Raw genomic sequence first — 21,320 nt, forward strand, 5'->3', positions numbered from 1 at the left:
ACACTATCAAGCAAGTGAAAAGAAGATCGTGACATAAAAAAGGATTTTTTGGCTTTGTAAATATTACTTTGATTATATGTTTAAATTCTACAGCACATTACTATTTCAGTAATTTTACTCAAAATGTCTCCTTTTATTTAATGTGTTACTTGTGTTTCTATGTAATTTTTAATCTTCATTTTGATAAGTGAATTTTAACAATAGCACCAAGTAGTGCTGCGTACCGGTACGCCGAACCAGTACTGGACTTGTAAAAAGTTTCGGTTCAAGTCCGGTTAAAACCGGAACGTCGGGAACCGGTACTTACGTATATTCTCCTTTTTGTTCTAAACCATCTAAAACCTTCCATAGATCGAGAAATTTGCGCTGAGAAAAGACGAAAAACATTGTTTTGGCTTCTGATATGGCGGCCATTACTGAACTCACGAAGTCTCGCAAAATATCGCAACTGCTCGCGAGATCTGTGTGACGTCAAGGGAAGCTGGCTTAGACATAGTGGACACTGACAGCGTGGGATGCTGGTTGCCATATATGGTAGTGTAGCTAAGCTAACTCCTTTGTATGTATGGTGATATAGTGTCTGCCGAAAGAGCAACACTTCACCCAGACAATGTCAATATGCTGTTGTTCTTGAACAAGAACACATAGACTTGTACTCTTGCATATTGAGTCTTGTATGTACATCACTATGTATGTAGTTGTGTTGTGTAGTTAGTAACACATGTAGAGTTCTAGAAAAGACATGGTGTAGACACAAGTTGGAAGGGGGCACAATAAACCTGACGAGTTTGAATTTGAGTTGATTATGAGTTTATTTTCAATTGATAATTAGCTAAAAATAAGTTAACTTTAGTTACTGTTAACTGTGTTCGTTATTCTCCCGTCCAGGAGAGAAGCTTTAAAATGAGACTAAATGGAGTCTCTGTGAAAGTTCAATTGGGTACTTTAATTAAAAAAGGCGCGGGTTGGTCACAAGCATGATATTGTTCAGTCAGACAAACAGCTGTGATCCGCTCCTCGTTAGGGAAGAGAAGAGCCTCGATCTCTCCTCCGGTGCTGTTATATATCCTCTGCTGGCTCCTCCCCGCCAGCCGGCTCGCCTCGTCTCCAATGTCCGTTATTGCATTTAAACAGAGGATTGGTTCTTTTCACATTCAATATATGCTTAACACGCCTTTTCTCCTCATATTCTCTTTCATCACTTTTCATTTAACACATTCTAAACGCTGTAATCAATACTCTAAAAAATACTTCTCGGCTCGTTTGGTTTCCGGTCATTCCGGATGTTGTCACATGCTCCTCTCGTCTGTAAACAATAATGTATTCAAATAAACTGTACCTTCATTTAATATTCAGCATGGTAGTATCTCGACATCTATAGTTGTAGTGTTAAATCAGTAGGCTTCGGTTTGCACCACTCCATATCATTTTGCTACTCAATTCACCTCTTTAGGAAATCGTATATTAGCCACATGCTAAATGCTAACCGTAGATGAAGGATTTTCAGAATAAAAGCTTAACTGCTTGTGCACAAGAATTTCTGGTTTTTCAGTATAAAAGAGCATTAAAACTGACGGCATGTTTAAACTACATTTCCCCATTAAAACATTGATTTTAATTTCTAACATTACTCACACAACTTGACACAAGTCCGGACTTATAAGTCCGGACCTGAACCTGAACCTCTGGACTTGAGTCCGGACCTGAACCTGAATGTGAGTCCAGGTACACAGCACTAGCACCAAGTAAATATTACCAAAATTATTGTATTGACTATACAACCTGTTAAAGCTATTAAAATGTACATGGGAAATGCGAGTTAACTGTGGGTGACGTCAGAGGAGAGTATTTCCCGCGCACATTGCCCCCGCAGACATGCACGGACAGTCCACTCAGAAGGTTGACATTTGAGTGGAAATTGAAGACTGCTTGGTCGACCATTTCATTTGAATATTCATCGATGTGGAGTCATGTGAATATGTTTACGTGCTTGGTTAACTTGTTACATTCCTATTAGCTTGTCAGCTGAAGTCATTATTTGGTTATTAAAAATGTAAGGCTAAGTTAGCTAACATTAGCCGACAGAGTAGCTGGCTAACTAGCTCGTTATCGTGCTAGCAAACTTAGCCCCGTTTCATGCAAGTTGCACACATCAGATATAATATATATTTTTTAAAGGCTTATTTGAAGCTTCAAAGTTGTCGACTACGACAACATTCGCCGTTTATAATGGAAACTATGGCACTGGCGCACTTTTTAAAATTTGAATAGTTTTTTATTTCGGTAGAGGGGGGTGTTCATGGCTCCAGCTCAACAAAATAAATACTCAACAGTATGTGCGATGCTACGAGATGCGGTCAGTTTCACTGCAGCCTAGAGAAGGACAATGTGGTCAAGGAATATTATATTTGCAATGAAATATGAACAGCGCGATTTAAAAGGCCCCGCCTCTCCCCACCTCTGCTGCTCACTGCTGTAGCATGGTCAGTAGCTACTGCTAGCGCTACTGACCATTCTACAGATGTTAGTACAACATCTACAGCTTGACCATGCTACCGATGTTAGTGCAAAATCTACAGCTCCTCTACCACAACAATCAGCAACAAGTGGACATGAATAATTACATGAACTACTACATGTTGCTAAATCCACCGCGGGGCATAAACAGAAGGGCAACCATGCTCCGGGGTCTTCTTCGCTGCTTTTGGTGTATTTTGTGGGGCAGCAGCGCCACTTACAGGCTTTTTGTATTAGCGTGCATTTCCTGTTCGGAAAGTGGCGCTGTACTGAGAGTAAACAATACAATTGAAACAGTTGAGGGGAACGTGTTTGAAGCCCACTGCACCTTTTGCACACAAACACATTGCGTTTGTTTTGCTAATGTAGCATTAGCTCCTGGGTTTTAGGCGGCGGAAGTGACGTAATCTGCCACCCAGAACAAGAGATAAAAAATAACGCCATACTCAGAGAAAGTATTCCTACGGTTGAAAATACATTATTGTACATTAAAGTTACATTCTGATGATTTGTGACATTTCATTTAAAAAAATATGAAAAAAGTATTTGAAAAACAAAACACTTTCCACTAGGGAGTAAAAGGTTGGCGCCCTTTATTGACCAGCCGCCACTGATAACAATACTATTTTTGTGTCTCATATATATTCATCCTTTTTATATATATATATATATATATATATATATATATATATAGTCCATAAAGAGGAAAGCATTTGTTATCTTGACAGTTTGATTTCTGAGCACCGATGGAGATTCCTTGAAGCGTTTCCCCAACAAAATCTCCGTCCTAAGCACCACTTCCTTGAGCACTATCCTCAGCTCATTCGGGAATTTGGCCCCGTGGTTGCCCTGTGGACAATGAGATTTGAGGCTAAACATAGCTTTTTTAAGAGAATTATCAGACAAACGGGCTGTTTTAGGAATATCTTGCTGTCCCTTGCAAATAAGCACCAGCTCATGATTGCACACCATCTCCATGATTCAAATGCAGTCAGACCATCACTGTCAGTCACAAAAACAACAGAGGTCTCTTTAGATGTACTTAAGGATGACATAAAAGACATGGTGAAGTGTAGATATCCAACTGTCACAACAGTACATGTTGCAAGTAATGTGTGCTTTTTAGGCACCAACTATGCTACTGGGATGATGGTGTGTTATGGTTCTACCGCAGGATTGCCTGACTTTGCCGAGGTGTTACAGATGATGTTGATTCGTGACAAACTGGCCTTTGTTGTCAGACTACAAAACACATGGTACAATGAGCACCTTAGGAGCTGAGAGCACCAGCAATGTGCAATTACTTGAGCAAAAAGAGATGGCTGATTTTTGCCCCTTGGCTGCATACACTCTAGCAGGAAGACGACTGACTACTTTGAAGCACTACATTTGCCTCTCCTATTAGTTGTGAAATGTGAGTACAAGTTGTTGCCATCATTTATCAGTGGGATTGATTTAAAGTTGATTCATTCTTTATTTATCTGTTTCTGATGAAGCTTCTTCTGTTGAAATGGATACAACACCTGCAAAGCTCCGTATCATTTTTTAACATAATGATATTCGCAAACTGGTTCTGCCCTCGGGAATCCCAAGAACACTTGAGGAACTTATTTGTGAACTTCAAGAGGCATTTCATATTCCAGGGGAGTTTACTGTGATGTATCAAGACATGGATTTTGATGGCCAGTTTTGCACTTTGAGCTGCATTGAAGATGTAGAAGACAAGGGAACACTAAAGGTTTTTCAAACTGAACCAATTGTCCTTAATCTCAGTCCTGTGGAAGTATTGGATATTGACTCCTCAATAGCAGAACAATCTTCTGACAACTCCTCTCGCCACTCATCTGGACCTTAGGACACCATCCTGCTCTCTTCCTCTGGAACATCTTACCGGTCCGAACTGTGGCCAGCTAAGTTTCAAGTACCTACTTTTTCTTACGATGTAGACGTTTCGCTGGAGGCAGGCAACCAGGCTTAACAAAAGGATGGCACCCTGTTGAGCAATCCAAGACTGAGAAGTAGCGTACTTGAGAAATTAGCTGAGGAAATATTTCGCTATACAGTAGGGATGTGCATCTCCATCACTGAGGCCGATGCGATGCGCATCTCGATACGTTGCCACGATACGATACATTAACGATACCTTTGAAACACCAGGCGATGCGATACGATACGATTCACCCGTTGCGATACAGTTCAATACGATTTGATTCAACATTATGCGATTCGGGGCGATACGATGCGATTCAACACGATGCAAAAATAATGATACTTCAATATGGTACGACAGAGGATTTTTGTTTTATTCCTTATATGCAGCAAATCATACATTAACAAAAAAGTGCTTTACATGTTTGGTACTGCACATCCCATCATGCCGTTTATTTTGTTACCTTTAAAAGCTCTCCAGAGTACAATTGTATAACACCTCACAGTTAAACAATGTAAGGATGCATTGCTCATGATTAACAATGTGCAAATAACAGCTACCATAGAGCAATGCCCATACAGCTGCCAGCCTGATGTGCTTAACACTCAGAGGCTAACACACCAGTGAGCAGAAAGCATTGGTTTCTATCTGAACAATAAAGAAAACAAATAACCTTTCACAAACAGGTATTTCATAACTGCTTACAGGAAGGAAGACATTTAAATTATTATTGGCCGTCACAGGCTGCTGTAAGCTAAACACCTCTCTCTGACAGAACACCTCACTGAGAGATTTAACTCATGTCTCACTTTCAGGTTTCTCTTTTCAGCCGCAGACCCCACGTCGCCTCTTTATGTGCGTCGCTAAGTTCCTCGTACTACTTGTGTACTTTAAAGCGGCTCGGCATCGTTAACAATTTGCGAGTGATTTTTCAAGTTGACCGTCTGTAGTATATAGTGCCGCGCACATATACCATCAGGAGGTTACTGATGGGGTGCGGCTGCGGAGTGATACTGTGTGTATGCAAGTCCGCATCTAGGACGGATCTATGTATCATGGCTGTAGACCTGTTAAGTAATAAAGATACCTCATACAAAGGTCTACGGATACCTTATTACTCTCCATGACCTGCGGTCAACTATATAGCATAAAGGACTATTACACCGTCTTTCTTGAACAATCCGAAGTGTTGCCAAACGTTTGATTTGTAGGTATTTTTCGGTGCGCTGTGTTTCTCTTTCTCCTCAACTTTCGTGTGTGTTGATAACTGAGACTCTCGTTCTCCGTAGTGGCGAAGCAAATATCAAAGATCGTCTCTGCTGAGCGTTGACAAGATGAGGGGATTTTATATGAATGAATCGTTTTTTTACCGATGCAAAGACGCTACGCAATCGATGCATCGCGAGTTCAACCCGGTTCAACCCAAACTGTAGCCGATGTGCACTCTTTCAACCGGTGCACTCGCATCTTGAACGTTTATGCCGGTGCACCGATGCGAATCGGTGAATCTTAACATCTCTAGTCCATCATCATCGAGGGAAGTGAGGTTCTTGATGACTGCAGATGTGTGTCAAAGGCTTGCCTTCTGCTCACAGGCTTCATATATGCAATGAACTTAAGTTATCCACCGAAGATGAAATACACTTTTGAAGTATTTTCAGAAGCTCTTTCTTGAGCTAAATGTCCTGAAGATGTCTCCAAAAGTCCATGCATTGTGCAACAAACTTGTAGCCAAAGTGTATACAAAGGTGTTTCTTCAACTTGCAGTTCAGAAGAAATACTTGGTAGTTATGGTGTCTAGCAACAGTGACATTTTTCATATGTTTTGCCTGAGCCCACTTTGTACAACTACATGTTTTGTATATTGTTAAGATAATGTTTCAAAACCTTGTTGAGGGGGTTCTTGACAAAGCACTTTTTAGTTTCCCCTGGAAACAGTTTCCTTTGTTGTGCTTTGAGTATTTGCAGCTCAATGTGGCACATGCCAAATTGGTGAAGATTTTTTCTTCATTTGATTGTGTTTTGTATGTTTTCTTGAGTGCGTTGAATTCTCAGGGCCACTGTACAACTACATATTGTGTAATTATTCTCTATAACACTAAAAGCAAGGGATGTCAGGGATGAGTGATTGCACTTAGTTTTCTTGCAAAGTCATGTGCTGAATATGATTAGGGCCACATGTGATATTTTTTTTTTTAAGTCAAAATTCTACCAGTGTTTCAAAACATAAAGTTGCTGTTTTAAAGAGTACATTGTTTCATGTTTTGTATGCCCATATTTAACAGGGTAGTGCTGTTAAAGGTAGAATACATATTATGTAAATATGACTTATATATTTAAGTAAAAAATACTATATAATAGTGAGTACACTTAAATAGAAGAATAAATATTATGTAAATATTACTTGTATATTTAAGTAAAAAATACTATGCAATAGTGAGTACAATTAAATAGAAGAAGAAATATTATGTAAATATTACTTATATTTTTAAGTAAAAAATACTATGCAATAGTGAGTACAATTAAAAAGAAGAAGAAATATTATGTAAATATTACTTATATATTTAAGTAAAAAATACTATGCAATAGTAAGTACAATTAAATAGAAGAAGAAATATTATGTAAATATTACTTATATATTTAAGTAAAAAATACTATGCAATAGTGAGTACAATTAAATAGAAGAAATATTATGTAAATATTATTTATATATTTAAGTAAAAAATACTATGCAATAGTGAGTACACTTAAATAAGAAAAACAGAAAGCACAGTAAAGTTTACTTGTGTACCTGTTGTTAGAAACACTTCTGAACTGTAAGTAGAATTTACTTGAAATGTAGGTTGTTACATTTACTTAGAATTTCTGCGTGGAATATTGTTACCAAGGTTTTTCTAAGTAAATGTCACTCCACGTTTTTTCAGTGATGTGATTAGTTTCAGAGCCCCAGGGCTAACATCTGTATGTAGACAGCATCCACATCCAGACTGCATAGACAAATGTTTCTTTTTTTTCAAATCTCAGTCTTTTCATAGACGGGCCATGTCAATGAGATGCAGTCAGACATAAAGGGAATGACTGGCAAAGCTGCAGGGCACTCTGTGACTACTTGTTTATCTTAGCATCTGGTGTGTGTGTGTGGTGTGGTGTGGTGTGGTGTGGTGTGGTGTGTGTGTGTGTGTGTGTGTGTGTGTGTGTGTGTGTGTGTGTCTGGTGTGTGTCTGGTGTGTGTGGATTTGTGAGATGGTCAGTTATTGATGCCCAGTGAGCTATAGCCAAAGTGGATAAATATCTATAAAACCTATTAATATGTGTTAATGCTGATAGAACCCTCCCTGTTATTACCTGTCTGCACTGTTCATACTTATCAGGGAGCAAAAGTATCCAGCTCCCTCTGTGGGGTTTATCACTCTCACTGATTTGCTCCAGTGCACACTGTTATCAAGTGTTCAAACGGTGCTAAGAGCAATACACTACAGCTTGCTATACTCCTGAGTCCTGAGTTCAACGGTCTGGCTATGTGAGGGGTGAAAGAAAAGTCACAAACCTACTGAAACACACCATGGGGATGAGCACCAGGTCTCTCAAGACAATACTTTATTGGAACTGCAGGGATTAGGTCCCTTTCTTATATCCTTGTTCGAAACACATTTAACCAAAAGCCCCTCTATTCAACAGGTACCAAGGATTTGACGATTTGAAGGACAAGACAGGTTATACTGGTCTAAATGTGATTGACAAAGATTGAACACAACTCAGTGAAGGATTCAGATAATGTTGAAACAATGTTTTACGCTTAAAAACTACGTTCAAAGCAAATATACGGTGGCCGACAGCAAAAAACACTTCCATTAGGAGAAATGCACTGCAGTTTCAAAAATAATGCAAATAAAAGAAAACGCTATTGTGCAAAAACACATGCAAATGAAGAAACATCTTTACCAACTTGACAACACATGTGCAGCATTAGACAATATTCACCAACTTCACGAAACATATGCAGCGTTAACTAAAAGCGCTGCCTAAAAGAAACACTGCTATTAAAAGAAAACGCTGCAAGAAGCTCAACACACAACAGAAAGAGGGGACACAAGAAAATGATGCACACAGTCGGAACCGGAGTACTTGGTGAAGTTCGGGGACTATAAAGTTGGCCATCTTTGCATGAATGAAAGTGTTTTGGGCCGTTGTAGCCTGTTTGCACTGGTCAGCCACTATACAAATGTACTCTTGTTTTAACCACTTTTATTATCAAAATCATCCATTTTTACTTGATTAGATTCTTTAAGAAAACTGCACATTAGCACTGACTATTATTTTAAACAAGTCAATAGCCATTATGTGACGAACAATGCCGTAAAAGTGACCCAGAGCCTGCCCGACCATTAAAACCTCTGTTCTTCCTGCCCATGGTTTCTGGGCTGAAAGCACTCTGTTCTTTGAAAGCATCCCCCTTTCGACTCCATTATCTACACAACCATGTTAAACCCTCGACTTAATCGTTTATTATTGATAGCTCGGCAAGAAGCCTTCCCTCCTGGTGTTATGGGGAAATGGTTAAGGCTGAGATGTGAAGGATGTAGGTTAAGGAGTTCTGGAGGCAGCCAGGGCACGGCGTGGCAGCCTTTTACTGGGAAGAGCTGCTTGAGCCGTGTTCATCCATGGGACTATTTGTTGAGTAACAATGTTCTCCAGGTGAAAACTGCTAGGAAAAGGTGTGCATTAGTCAAAAACCCAGTGTGACTGCTAGATGGACAGTGGGGCAAAAAAGTATTTAGTCAGCCACCAATTGTGCAAGTTCTCCCACTTAAAAAGATGAGAGGCCTGTAATTTTCATCCTAGGTATACCTCAACTATGAGAGACAAAATGAGAAAAATAAATCCAGAAAATCACATTGTCTGATTTTTAAAGAATTTATTTGCAAATTATGGTGGAAAATAAGTATTTGGTCAATAACTAAAGTTCATCTCAAAACTTTGTTATATACCCTTTGTTGGCAATGACAGAGGTCAAACGTTTTCTGTAAGTCTTCACAAGGTTTCCACCCCCATGTTTCACAGTAGGTATGGTGTTCTTTGGATGCAACTCAGCATTCTTTCTCCTCCAAACACGTCTAGTTGAGTTTTTACCAAAAAGTTCTATTTTGGTTTCATGTGACCATATGACATTCTCCCAATCCTCTTCTGGATCATCTAAATGCTCTCTAGCAAGCTTCTGACGGGCCTGGACATGTACTGGCTTAAGCAGGGGGACACGTCTGGCACTGCAGGATTTGAGTCCCTGGCGGCGTAGTGTGTTACTGATGGTAGCCTTTGTTACTTTGGTCCCAGCTCTCTGCAGGTCATTGACTAGGTCCCCCCGTGTGGTTCTGGGATTTTTGCTCACCGTTCTTGTGATCATTTTGACCCCACGGGGTGAGATCTTGCGTGGAGCCCCAGATCGAGGGAGATTATCAGTGGTCTGGTATGTCTTCCATTTTCTAATAATTGCTCCCACAGTTGATTTCTTCACACCAAGCTGCTTACCTATTGCAGATTCAGTCTTCCCAGCCTGGTGCAGGTATACAATTTTGTTTCTGGTGTCCTTTGACAGCTCTTTGTTCTTGGCCATAGTGGAGTTTGGAGTGTGACTGTTTGAGGTTGTGGACAGGTGTCTTTTATACTGATAACAAGTTCAAACAGGTGCCATTAATACAGTTAACAAGTGGAGGACAGAGGAGGCTCTTAAAGAAGTTACAGGTCTGTGAGAGCCAGAAATCTTGTTTGTTTGTAGGTGACCAAATACTTATTTTACAGAGGAATTTAACAATTAATTCATTAAAAATCCTACAATGTGATTTCCTGGATTCTTTCCCCCCATTCTGTCTCTCATAGTTGAAGTGTACCTAGGATGAAAATTACAGGCCTCTCTCATCTTTTTAAGTGGGAGAACTTGCACAATTGGTGGCTGACTAAATACTTTTTTGCCCCACTGTATGTGTATGTGTGTGTATATAAGAGCTGAGGAATATATAAATATTTGATCGGCTAGATATCGTATCAGCTAAAGCACGTTAGCTATTTAAGCTAACGCCAGCTACATGTGTTTAATAACTCTCCACATTCTAGACCTGAAGAACTTAATGAGATAACGTTTACTGTAAAGGGATCTTACATGTGCACATGATGGCTACATACATGATGACATGCTGAAATACTGACGCTAGCTACATTCTCTAGACAAAAAGTCAGCATCCTCCCCATGAACCATATAGATCATAATTGTAATTTGCAGTTTACATTAGAGCTGCAAAACAAACCATTTGATTACATAGACACTACCCTCCATACTCGGCCGGTGAATTCAGGAGGAATTCAAAGCTTGACAGGCCTGTTTTGCAAAGGTGTGGTTGCTTGACTATAAAAATGAATACTCTAGGAGTGGGTTAAATAGTCAAATTTAATTTTGACATCTCTTCATTCATCAGCCATTTGACCGCTTTTTTGTCGAACTAAGACCTGTGAAAAAGTGGGACAGGTTCTATTTGTGGTACTGCTATATTGGGGGTCATGCCTCTTAAAAGCTGTGGCAAAGCCTGCTGTTTATGAGCTGGATAACACGGCTCTGACAGCGCATCAATCCCTCACTTTTCAGCCAAGGACACCAAGAAAAATGTCAGCTTGGACAGATGATGCGGCCTCTGAATTTCAACATTACACTAGAGGTCTATCCAGTTTACACCGCGGCTTCCAGCCCCTTCTAGTATGACAATTAATCCTTTGAAAGCCACACACTTGCAGCGGAGAGGCACTATTATGACCTCGTTTTAAAGAGCAAAAGTTAATGTGAGCATGTACTTGTGGACAGGATAAAGAACATGTGCAAACAAGGGACATCTTGATCTTGATTTTGCAAGAGTATCAAAATGATATCTCTGCTCCATAGCAATAATTATACCGCTTGAAATGGTATGTTAATATAAAAGTCATTTGCAACCTTTTGCTAACACCTTTCAAAAGTGTTTCTGCAGGAAGACATTTGTACACACATCTTTATCTGCTTACACCACTGCACAACTGCAACCATGGCAACGTAAACAAATCAGGCAAGATTGCAGCCACAGATTTCATAAATTAAATGCTTTCATTCTCTCTAAATTAAACGTAATGCTTGTTAATTGCATTGCTCGTTAATTGTATTGGAAAAATAACAGACACACAATGCAGGCAGTTATCTCGACAACACAGCCCAGTGTGACTCACATCTCCACCATTATCCCACACATGTGAGAGGAAAGATAAGTCTAAACTACAAACCCAGGAGTGATACTTATAAAACATTTATCAGACCACCACTATAGTCTGCGTGGACCAATCGTTGGCCTTTCTTCCCTCTTTATCACTTCCCCCTGCAATATCCTTTCTCTCTGTATGATGCTTACATCCCACTGCCTTCTCTTCCACCCCACTTGCCTTTAGCTGCAAATGGTAAATGCAAGCTTATACCTGTTGACCTACATGACTGCTGTCTTGCCAGGCTTAAACACAGGAAGCCTTTTCTATATTATTGAGAGCACAGTAATGTGTTGGAAGCAGGCTATCCTTTGACCACCTGGGTTCAATTAAGCACAAACTGGAAGACAGCAAGTGGAGAGTCATGTATTTAGTTTTATGAGGCAATAAGCAAATTTAAAGAAAAGAACAGATGAATTTAAGATGCCAAAAAGAACGATGTGTACATTAGGATAAGCTTAATAATGGTCGCTTACTGCATTCTAGTAACCTCTGCCGCGGGGATAGGTTTCCAGTACAGTTAGTTTGTCTGTTTTTAAGCAGGATTACGGAAAACCCGAATAGTGTAGATGTTGTGACTAAACAGATACAAACAACTTCTATCTTTTACTGCACGGCATGTGTGTCTTTTATTAACACAGCTAAAAGCTCAAAAAGAAAGCTGTTGGAAAACATTTCTCTCAACATTCTGAGTTTCCAAAGTAACACACTGACACCGTCCAATAGTTAGTCACTGTGTCCGTGTGAAGGTAAAACATTCCAGAAAAGGCTAACAAGATGCTTCTATATGTACAATGTTGCCAAAAACTGAGTGTGGGATATATTCAATCACTTCGTTCAAAATCCATTTTAATTATATGTTTTGCATGTGTGCTAAGACTATACAATTAGCTATGTGTATATAAACTGTTGTATACCCCCACAACAAGAAAAGAGAAAAAGCTGCATTGTAAATTGCAGAAGTTGAATGAATCTATTGAGAGCCAGTCAGGATAACAGTGAGGAGGAGGTCTAATGGTAACATGAAAAAAGAAAAAGATTCAGCCAACAAAGTCTGACCTACACCTCAATGACTTTCATGAGAAAGATCAGAATGACTTTGGGATCTGGAAGGCATTTCAGTGCTGCCTGCCACAGTCCAAATACAGTGTAAAGAAATAATAAAGTATGTCTACAGAGACTGTGAAATCCACATTAGATAGATTCCATATGTCAAACACACTGTGTCATATATTTCAGTGGATGTAGGTCAAGCAAATACTAAAAGGGACAAAGAAAAACATTAATATGGACATTTAGAAAAAACAGACAGTGGTTTAAAGTTCCAACTAAAGATAATCATACAGTTACTCATTGAAACTAAGGAACAAAACAGCCCCCAATTAAATCACTCCACGACACGTCGACCCCCTTTCATCTTGAAAACATAATGCTCCTGTTCACTTTACTTTTGTCTTTGAGATAGTCCTTTGATTATGTTTTGAATTTGTCGTCCCCAATCAATACTTTTGAGGTTTAAGCGCGCCCAATCAGAAGTCATGTTACAGAAAGTCAAACAAATAAAGACAGACATGAGAAAAACAGTGACTTTGTAATTGATAACCATTGTTGAGCATGAAATAATTCCTTTATTATAGACTGTACTGATGCAGCTTAATTAGTATCAATATCAGTGGGTATCAGGCTCAATTCCTGGTTTGTGCCAACACATACTGAAATAACATTCAATAGTAAAAAGCTGGAAGAAACACTTTGGATTAACAAAATCTGTTCTCTATATCCAGAGAACAGATTTTCTATGAAACCTCTAGTAGTAGTTTGGCAGCAGTCACAACTGTAAAGGCTGAAAAGTGAGACTAGATATTACTTCCGACTGGTATCTTCTATCTTGACAAAACAGTGCTTTTTCTACATGAAATGCTATATATAGTCAACCTTCTCTCTCCACTAAACAGCTTCTGATCTAATGCGGGTTGCGAGGCAGTGGTGGGTCGGGTGTGAAAGGATGATATGCGTCTAGTGGAGATGTTCTCATCAGCGGATCTCAGCCCCCCGACTCATACCAGTCCACATGACTTCACACACTGATGCTCACTGATAACGTGAAAGGATTAGGGTCACTGTATCCAGTGTGTGTGTGTGTGTGTGTGTGTGTGTGTGTGTGTGTGTGTGTGTGTGTGTGTGTGTGTGTGTGTGTGTGTGTGTGTGTGTGTGTGTGTGTGTGTGTGTGTGTGTGTGTGTGTGTGTGTGTGTGTGTGTGTGTGTTAGAGCTACAATGGATCATAAAACTCACAGTTTGAAACAAATTCAGTCTTTTTTTGGATCAGCTAAAAGAAAAAAAGAAAACATCCTGAAAAGTGTTTATAAATCGCTGGACTCTATGCCCGGAGGGCCAGTGGAATTTGACCCTTAATGTCTACCCCTGGTAGTTCTACAATACCTTAAAATCCATTATAATATGACGGATCAAAGTCCACAGAGTCTACTATGATGCAAACGAAACACAGATAGGACCTTCTACATGGCTACCGTGGTTATGACAAACTGCAGTAATGCCACCTGAAATGCATTGCATCTTTGGTGGTGTAGTGGTTAAGATGAAGAATACCACAGCATTAGCATGTGATCGCAATTTGTTTTATTTTACCGCTTCTAAAAAACAGAGGGTGAGCTTTAAGGGTTCTTGATTGTAATCTGGAAATGCATCTCTATGTGCAGCCAAACACTGTCTCTTAAACTCCCCAGAAATATAAATAATAGGGATGCTCCGATCGCCAATTTTGGGGCCGATCGCCGGAATCAGTATCGGCCAATACCGATCGCTGATCCGATCGAGTGGGAGGGGCCTATGGGGATCTTCCATTTAAAGTGATGTTTAAAACTCAGTTAATGGGGCTCATTCACTGGCGCTTCCACAAACAACAACCAACATAATTATTACATTCAAATGAAGTACATTATTCAACTTTACATTAACTTGGGCAATAACACGGAGAAATGAGCGGAAGCGCTCTCTTTTCCTCTCTCCCCCTCTCTCTCTCTCCTGACAGCCTGTCAGTATCTCATGCAGCTCACTGATCCAGTAATGAGTGACCCGACAGTGAAGAATAAATATATATTTAACTAGTTTAGCTTGTTCCAGACCAGAAGTAGATAAACTAGTTAAGTGTGTTAGGTCTACCGGCCCCTACATACGGCGGCGTGCGTTGCCGCTTCAACGCTTCTGCTCATTCACTTTGAATGGGGTGACGTCACGTTTCGCCGAACTGCATTGTGGGAGCAAAGCGTAGCTTCTCTCGCGGTGCTCGCTGCAAAAGTAGAGCAATGTTCTACTTTTGACGCCTCGACGGAGGCGTCAGCCAATCAAATCATATGCCAGTACAAACCGCGTACTTGTGTGTCTGGGGCGGGAGATTCATGTGATTGATTGTTGGTCGAATTTCAGCCCCCCCCGCCGGCAAGCGACAACGCACGCCGCCGTGTGTAGGGGCCGTAACTCTTGTGTGTTTTGCTCCACTCACCGGTCCGTAACAGCGGGCGGAGCTGCAGGATTTCTGCTTCACACACGTTGCATACCGCTATTTTACTGTCATTTTCGGACACTTCAAATACTGCCAGACTGGTGAAGTCATTTTGGTGAGCTTGTTTTGCCGTGCACAGAGAAAAGTGTCATGTATTTTACGTCATAATTTTACGTTATGCGATCGGCTCTCGCGATCGGCATTTTTAGAGAGCACCGATCGATCGGCAGAGAGTGAGTATCGGCCAATATCGATCGGAGCATCCCTAATAAATAAGTTAGCCGCAGACGTTTCTAATCAAGTCATGTAGCTAACAGTAGCTCACAGTAATTAGCTAGGAAGCTACAGCTAATGAAATTAGCTAGAGACTTGATTTTCAGTCAGCAGAAATTGTCAAGCTCACCTGTCCGTCACAGCGGGCGGAGCTGCAGGATTTCTGCTTCACACACGTTGCATACCGCTATTTTACTGTCTTTTTCGGACACGTCAAATACTGCCAGACTGGTGAAGTCATTTTGGCGAGCTTGTTTTGCCGTGCACAGAGAAAAGTGTCATGTATTTTACGTCATCATTTTACGTTATGCGATCGGCTCTCGCGATCGGCATTTTTAGAGAGCACCGATCGATCGGCAGAGAGTGAGTATCGGCCAATATCGATCGGAGCATCCCTAATAAATAAGTTAGCCGCAGACGTTTCTAATCAAGTCATGTAGCTAACTTTAGCTCACAGTAATTAGCTAGGAAGCTACAGCTAATGAAATTAGCTAGAGACTTGATTTTCAGTCAGCAGAAATTGTCAAAATCTGTCTGTGTTTTGTTTTGTCTAGATCTGTCTTTGGTTTTCTGTCTGCGTTGTGTCTTGTCTAAATCTGTCTTTGGTTTTCTGTCTGCGTTGTGTTTTGTCTTGTTTAGATCTGTCTGTGGTTCCCTGTCGTTAGTTTCCCTGGTGTGTCTAATTTACCCGATTGTGTTCACCTGGTCTCCCTGTGTTTTCTCTTCCCTCCTCACCTGTGTCTTGTTTGTATGATTAGTCTTGTGTGTATTTAAGTTCTGGTTTTTCTGTCTGTCTTTGTCGGTTCGTCTTGTGTTATGACTTGGTCTGCGGTGAGTATTCTGTTCAGTCTTTGTTCATAGTTTAGCTTTGAAATAAAGGCCTTATTTTTGTCACTTTAATCTGCATTTGGGTCCTGCTTCCTACACACACCGTAACATTACGAACCGACCAACAAATGGACCCAGCAGATGATCCATGGGAGGTAGAATTACAGCATTTTACCTTCTATCTGGCTTGCTGCTTCGATTGGTGGAAGGGAGCGTCCAGTGTTCGGCAGAAGAGGGCCGCTCTGGTAGAGGCGCACCGGTTGGCAGCAGAGAAACCATGTTTTGTTGAGTTCTTACCTGACTGGATTTTGGACTTCCTTTCAACATGTGATTCCCGGCCTGCTCGTCTCCGGCCGACGCCAGCTCCCTGTGTCCTGTCGGCGTACCGGCCGACTCCAGCACCTCGTCTCCTGTTGGCTGTCCGCCCGACGCCAGCTCCCCGTGTCCTGTCGGCATACCGGCCGACACAAGTTCTCTCTCAAGTCCCCTCTCTAGTCCTCTCTCAAGTTCCTTCTCAAGATCCCTCTCAAGTCTCCTCTCCTGGGCCTTCTCAAGTCTCCTCTCGAGCTACCTCTCGAGTCTCCTCTCGAGCTACCTCTCGAGTCGCCTCTCAAGTTTCCTCTCCAGTTCCCTCTCAAGTCCCCTCTCGAGTCCCCTTTCAAGTCACCCCTCCAGTTCCCTCTCGAGTCCCCTCTCGAGTCCCCTCTCGAGTCCCCTCTCGAGTCATCTCTCAAGTCTCCTCTCCAGTCTCCTCTCAAGTTCCCTCTCGAGTCCCCTTTCGACTCCCCTTTCAAGTCCCCTTTCTAGACACTTCTCAAGTCCCCTCTCGAGTTCCCTCTCAAGTCACCTCTCAAGAGCCCTCTCAAGAGCCCTCTCAAGTCACCTCTCGAGTCACCTCTCAAGTATCCTCTCGAGTTCCCTCTCAAGTCACCTCTCAAGTATCCTCTCGAGTTCCCTCTCAAGTTCCCTCTCTGCTGCCCTCTCGAGTCTTTTCTCGAGTCCCCTCTCGAGTCTCCTCTCAAGTCTCCTCTCGAGTTCCCTCTCAAGTCTCCTCTTGAGTCTCCTCTCGATTTCCCCCTCAAGTCATCTTTCGAGAGCCCTCTCGAGTCACCTCTCGAGTTCCCTCTCGAGTATCCTCTCGAGTTCCCTCTCGAGTTCCCTCTCGAGTCCCCTCTCGAGTCTCTTCTCAAGTCTCCTCTCGAGTTCCCTCTCAAGTCTCTTCTCGAGTTCCCTCTCAAGTCTCCTCTCAAGTCTCCTCTCGAGTTCCCGTTCAAGTTCCCTCTCGAGATCCCTCTCAAGTCACCTCTCAAGTCAACTCTCAAGTCACCTCTCGAGGTCCCTCTCAAGCCCTCTCTCGAGTCTCCTCTCGAGTCCTCTCTCAAGTCTCCGTTCAAGTTCCCTCTCAAGATCCCTCTCAAGATCCCTCTCAAGTTTCCTCTTGAGTCTCCACTCAAGTCCCATATCCTGTGCCGTTGGAGGTTCCGCTGGGGGTCCTGCCGGCTCCGTGTCCTGTCCCGTTGGAGGTCCCGCCGACTACTCTCCTGCCGGGGGTCCTGCCAATCCCATGTCCTGTCCCGTTGGGGGTCCCACCGTCTACTCTCCTGCCGGCGGTCCTGCCAACCCTATGTCCTGTCCCGTTGGGGGTCCCGCAGACTACTCTCCTGCCAGGGGTCCTGCCAATCCCATGTCCTGTCCCGTTGGGGGTCTCGCCGTCTACTCTCCTGCCGGGGGTCCTGCCGACCCTATCTCCTGTTCCGTTGGGGGTCCCGCCGACTACTCTCCCGCCGGGGGTCCTGCCAATCCCATGTCCTATCCCGTTGGGGGTCCCGCCGTCTACTCTCCTGCCGGGGGTCCTGCCAACCCTAATTCCTGTCCCGTTGGGAGTCCCGCCGACTACTCTTCTACCGGGGGTCCTGCCAACTCTATGTCCCGTGCCATTGGCGGTTCCATTGGGGGTCCCGCCGTCTACTCTTCTGCCGGGGGTCCTGCCGAGGCCTATCCCACCGGCTCCGGTTCCTGTTCGGCCGACACCGGGCTCTGCTCGGCCTCTGGAGCTGTCTGGTCTTCGCCCTCAATCCCGGCCCCCTGAGAGCCGCATTCTTCGCCCTTGATCCCGGCCCCCTGAGAGCCGCAGTCTTCGCCCTCGATCCCGGCCCCCTGAGGGCCACAGTCTTCGCCCTCAATCCCGGCCCTCTGTGAGCCGCGGTCTTCGCCCTCGATCCCGGCCCCCTGACTCTTCCTGCCACTGCCTTCGCCCTCATGCTCGGCCGCCCGAATCCCCCACCTTAGACTCTGCCTTGCCCCCCGGGCCGTCTGCCCGAATCCCCCTTTTTGAACTCTGCCTTGCCCCCGGGCCGTCCGCCCGAATCCCCCTTTTTGAACTCTGCCTTGCCCCCGGGCCGTCCGCCCGAGATCCCTTCCTGGTCCTCTGCTGTGCCCCTGGGCGGTCAGCTCAGTCCTGACCCCCTCCACCCACCCTGGTGGCCTAGTGATACGTCCCTCCTCCGGACCCCTCCACCCACCCTGCTTGAGGTTTTGGAATTTTGTGGTTTTGTTTTGGGACGTCTGGGATCCGTCCCTTGAGGGGGGGGGTAATGACACGATCTGTCTGTGTTGTGTTTTGTTTTGTCTAGATCTGTCTTTGGTTTTCTGTCTGCGTTGTGTTTTATCTTGTTTAGATCTATCTGTGGTTCCCTGTCGTTAGTTTCCCTGGTGTGTCTAATTTACCCGATTGTGTTCACCTGGTGTCCCTGTGTTTTCTCCTCCCTCCTCACCTGTGTCTTGTTTGTATGATTAGTCTTGTGTGTATTTAAGTTCTGTTTTTTCTGTCTGTCTTTGTCGGTTCGTCTTATGTTATGACTTGGTCTGCGGTGAGTGTTCTGTTCAGTCTTTAGCGTTTAGTGTTTAGCCTTGAAATAAAGGCGTTATTTTTGTCACTTTAATCTGCATTTGGGTCTTGCTTCCTACATACACCGTAACAGAAATAAAAACCTTCAGAAACTGTATTGCTCAGAAATATATCCAGCACTATCCAGAGCTGAGTGTAAACTATGAAAGTGGTTAGATCCATTTCATATACTACTGTAACTGTACTAGCAAACACACTCACACACTTCAGGAGGGATTGACTGCAGCTAGCTGAGGAAGTAGCAGTCATCATTACCTTGTTATCTTGTAAACCACGAGGGCAGAGCAATCATCACCCTTTAAACACAACGTTTCCTATTACTCAGCGCGCGCACACCAACAAATACACACGCACTAATGGTCCATTTCTGCAGATGGATAAATTACAGGGAGGGAAATGCACAGTGGCACAGCCGTCTGAGGCAGAGGAAATGAAGAGGCTTAGCTAGAAGGATAATAGAGCGACAGGGGATACAAAGCCAAATAATTCATAATGCATTGTAGCATGCTGCATAACTGCACAATCAGGAGAACTGCTTTTTCCTGGAGCATTGCAAAAGAGACGAGGCAGCTGCTTACAGAGCTGAAAGAGTTGAAGAACTAGTTTCTGCTGTGGGATTTTTAGGTGAGGGGGGTCATGCTATTTTTAACCAGATACTGTAAACGGAAGCAACTGAACACAGTTTATATTTCTAAATGAGAAATGAATGACAAGACAAGTACCTAATCTACCAATTTAAATTCAGGGATAATCACTTTAGAATTACACAGTACCTTTGTTTACCAATTATAAATCTTGGCTTTACTGTTGCCATTACAGGAGTCCACCATTTTGTTGCAGTAAAATTCACAACAAACAACGATTTGCAGCCAATTTATATTTCAGCAGCTTCCTCTTCCTTTTACTCTTTCTGCATCTCACGGTTTGTCTTTTTTTTCTATAAACACACAGGGGGTTTAAAGGAGACTTGTGTCTGGCTTAATTAGAGCTACACAGGCAGTGCACTGAACGCTGCACAACCAGAGCCCTGCAAGGCTGCTGGAGCGCCTCCGGAAAAAAACAGCCCGGCAAGCAGGCGCACAACAAGCCCCCATGGAGTACATACAGCTAACAAGCCAACAGTATATGCTGCACGTTTAGCCTCTCCTTACACTAATGGATCGTTACATTTAACCCAGCTACAAATTAGCAAGTCAGTCCAAACGCAGTATGTAGATGCTGCTTACTGTACATACAGTATAGACCTCAGTTTATCTCGCTTATTAGACTGCAAACAATAGGTGCATGATGTAAAGGATAGAAACAAAAATAGTTTGACAGTAATCACATTATAACAAATAGTTAGATTTCATGGTTTTATAGTTTTACAAGTACTCCACAAATAGAGAGGTATATCAATCAATCTAATGGGGTGCACTCGGTGAACATAGCCTGCAGCTGCCGCTCTGACAAGTTACACAGCGTTAACATGCCATACACGTCAGAGTGGATCTCTTTTTTTTTATATCAGCTAAGTCTAACTCTTTTGTTGTAATTTCCTGCAGTTTCATGCCCGGGCATCAAAGAAAGAAAGCACAGCTGGTTCATTGGATGAAGGCTTTAATCTATTCAGCCAGCGCATCTGTGAGCTCCGTGTTGCGCTACGTCATTTGCCGCCTTCTGTAATATGTGAGTTTGTGTGCGTGGCTGGTTATGTGAGGATTCATCTGCATTCATTCATGCACACATACAGTGTGTATGAGTCTGGCTGCATATGTGTTCTTGCATGTCTGTGGGTGCTCTCATGCATGAATCAGAGTAATAATGCAATAGAACATAGAAGATGACATGAGAGGATAATGATGGACTTTTTTATGCCCGAAGTTGAGTTAGGTTCACGGTGTATGGCCATGTTAAACGACACATCACAGACGCTAATCTATGTGATGGTTAAGTTTCTAAGCAGGCTAAATTAAGGCTGAATCACTGCTGTTGACTGACAAGGGATTCCAAATCAGTCATAGAAAAGGGGAAGGAAGAAGGAGGAAAGAGCTCAACAGAAGATCCCCCCAAGCCTCTACATCCTTATCCC

General features: G+C 42.7%; 1 protein-coding gene across 1 annotated transcript in view; it reads left to right on the forward strand.

Annotated features, from left to right (window-relative positions):
- The first annotated feature begins 224 nt into the window (after positions 1-224).
- LOC307015991 (uncharacterized protein) overlaps positions 225-21,320 on the forward strand; it is a 50,818-nt gene continuing 29,722 nt past the window's right edge. Inside the window, exon 1 of the mRNA XM_079645023.1 lies at positions 225-1,972. The gene's annotated coding sequence lies outside the window, so the exon portion shown is untranslated. The remainder of the gene's footprint in view (positions 1,973-21,320) is intronic.

Source organism: Notothenia rossii, assembly GCF_949606895.1.
Source record: "Notothenia rossii genome assembly, chromosome: 8".
NCBI lineage: Eukaryota > Metazoa > Chordata > Actinopteri > Perciformes > Nototheniidae > Notothenia > Notothenia rossii.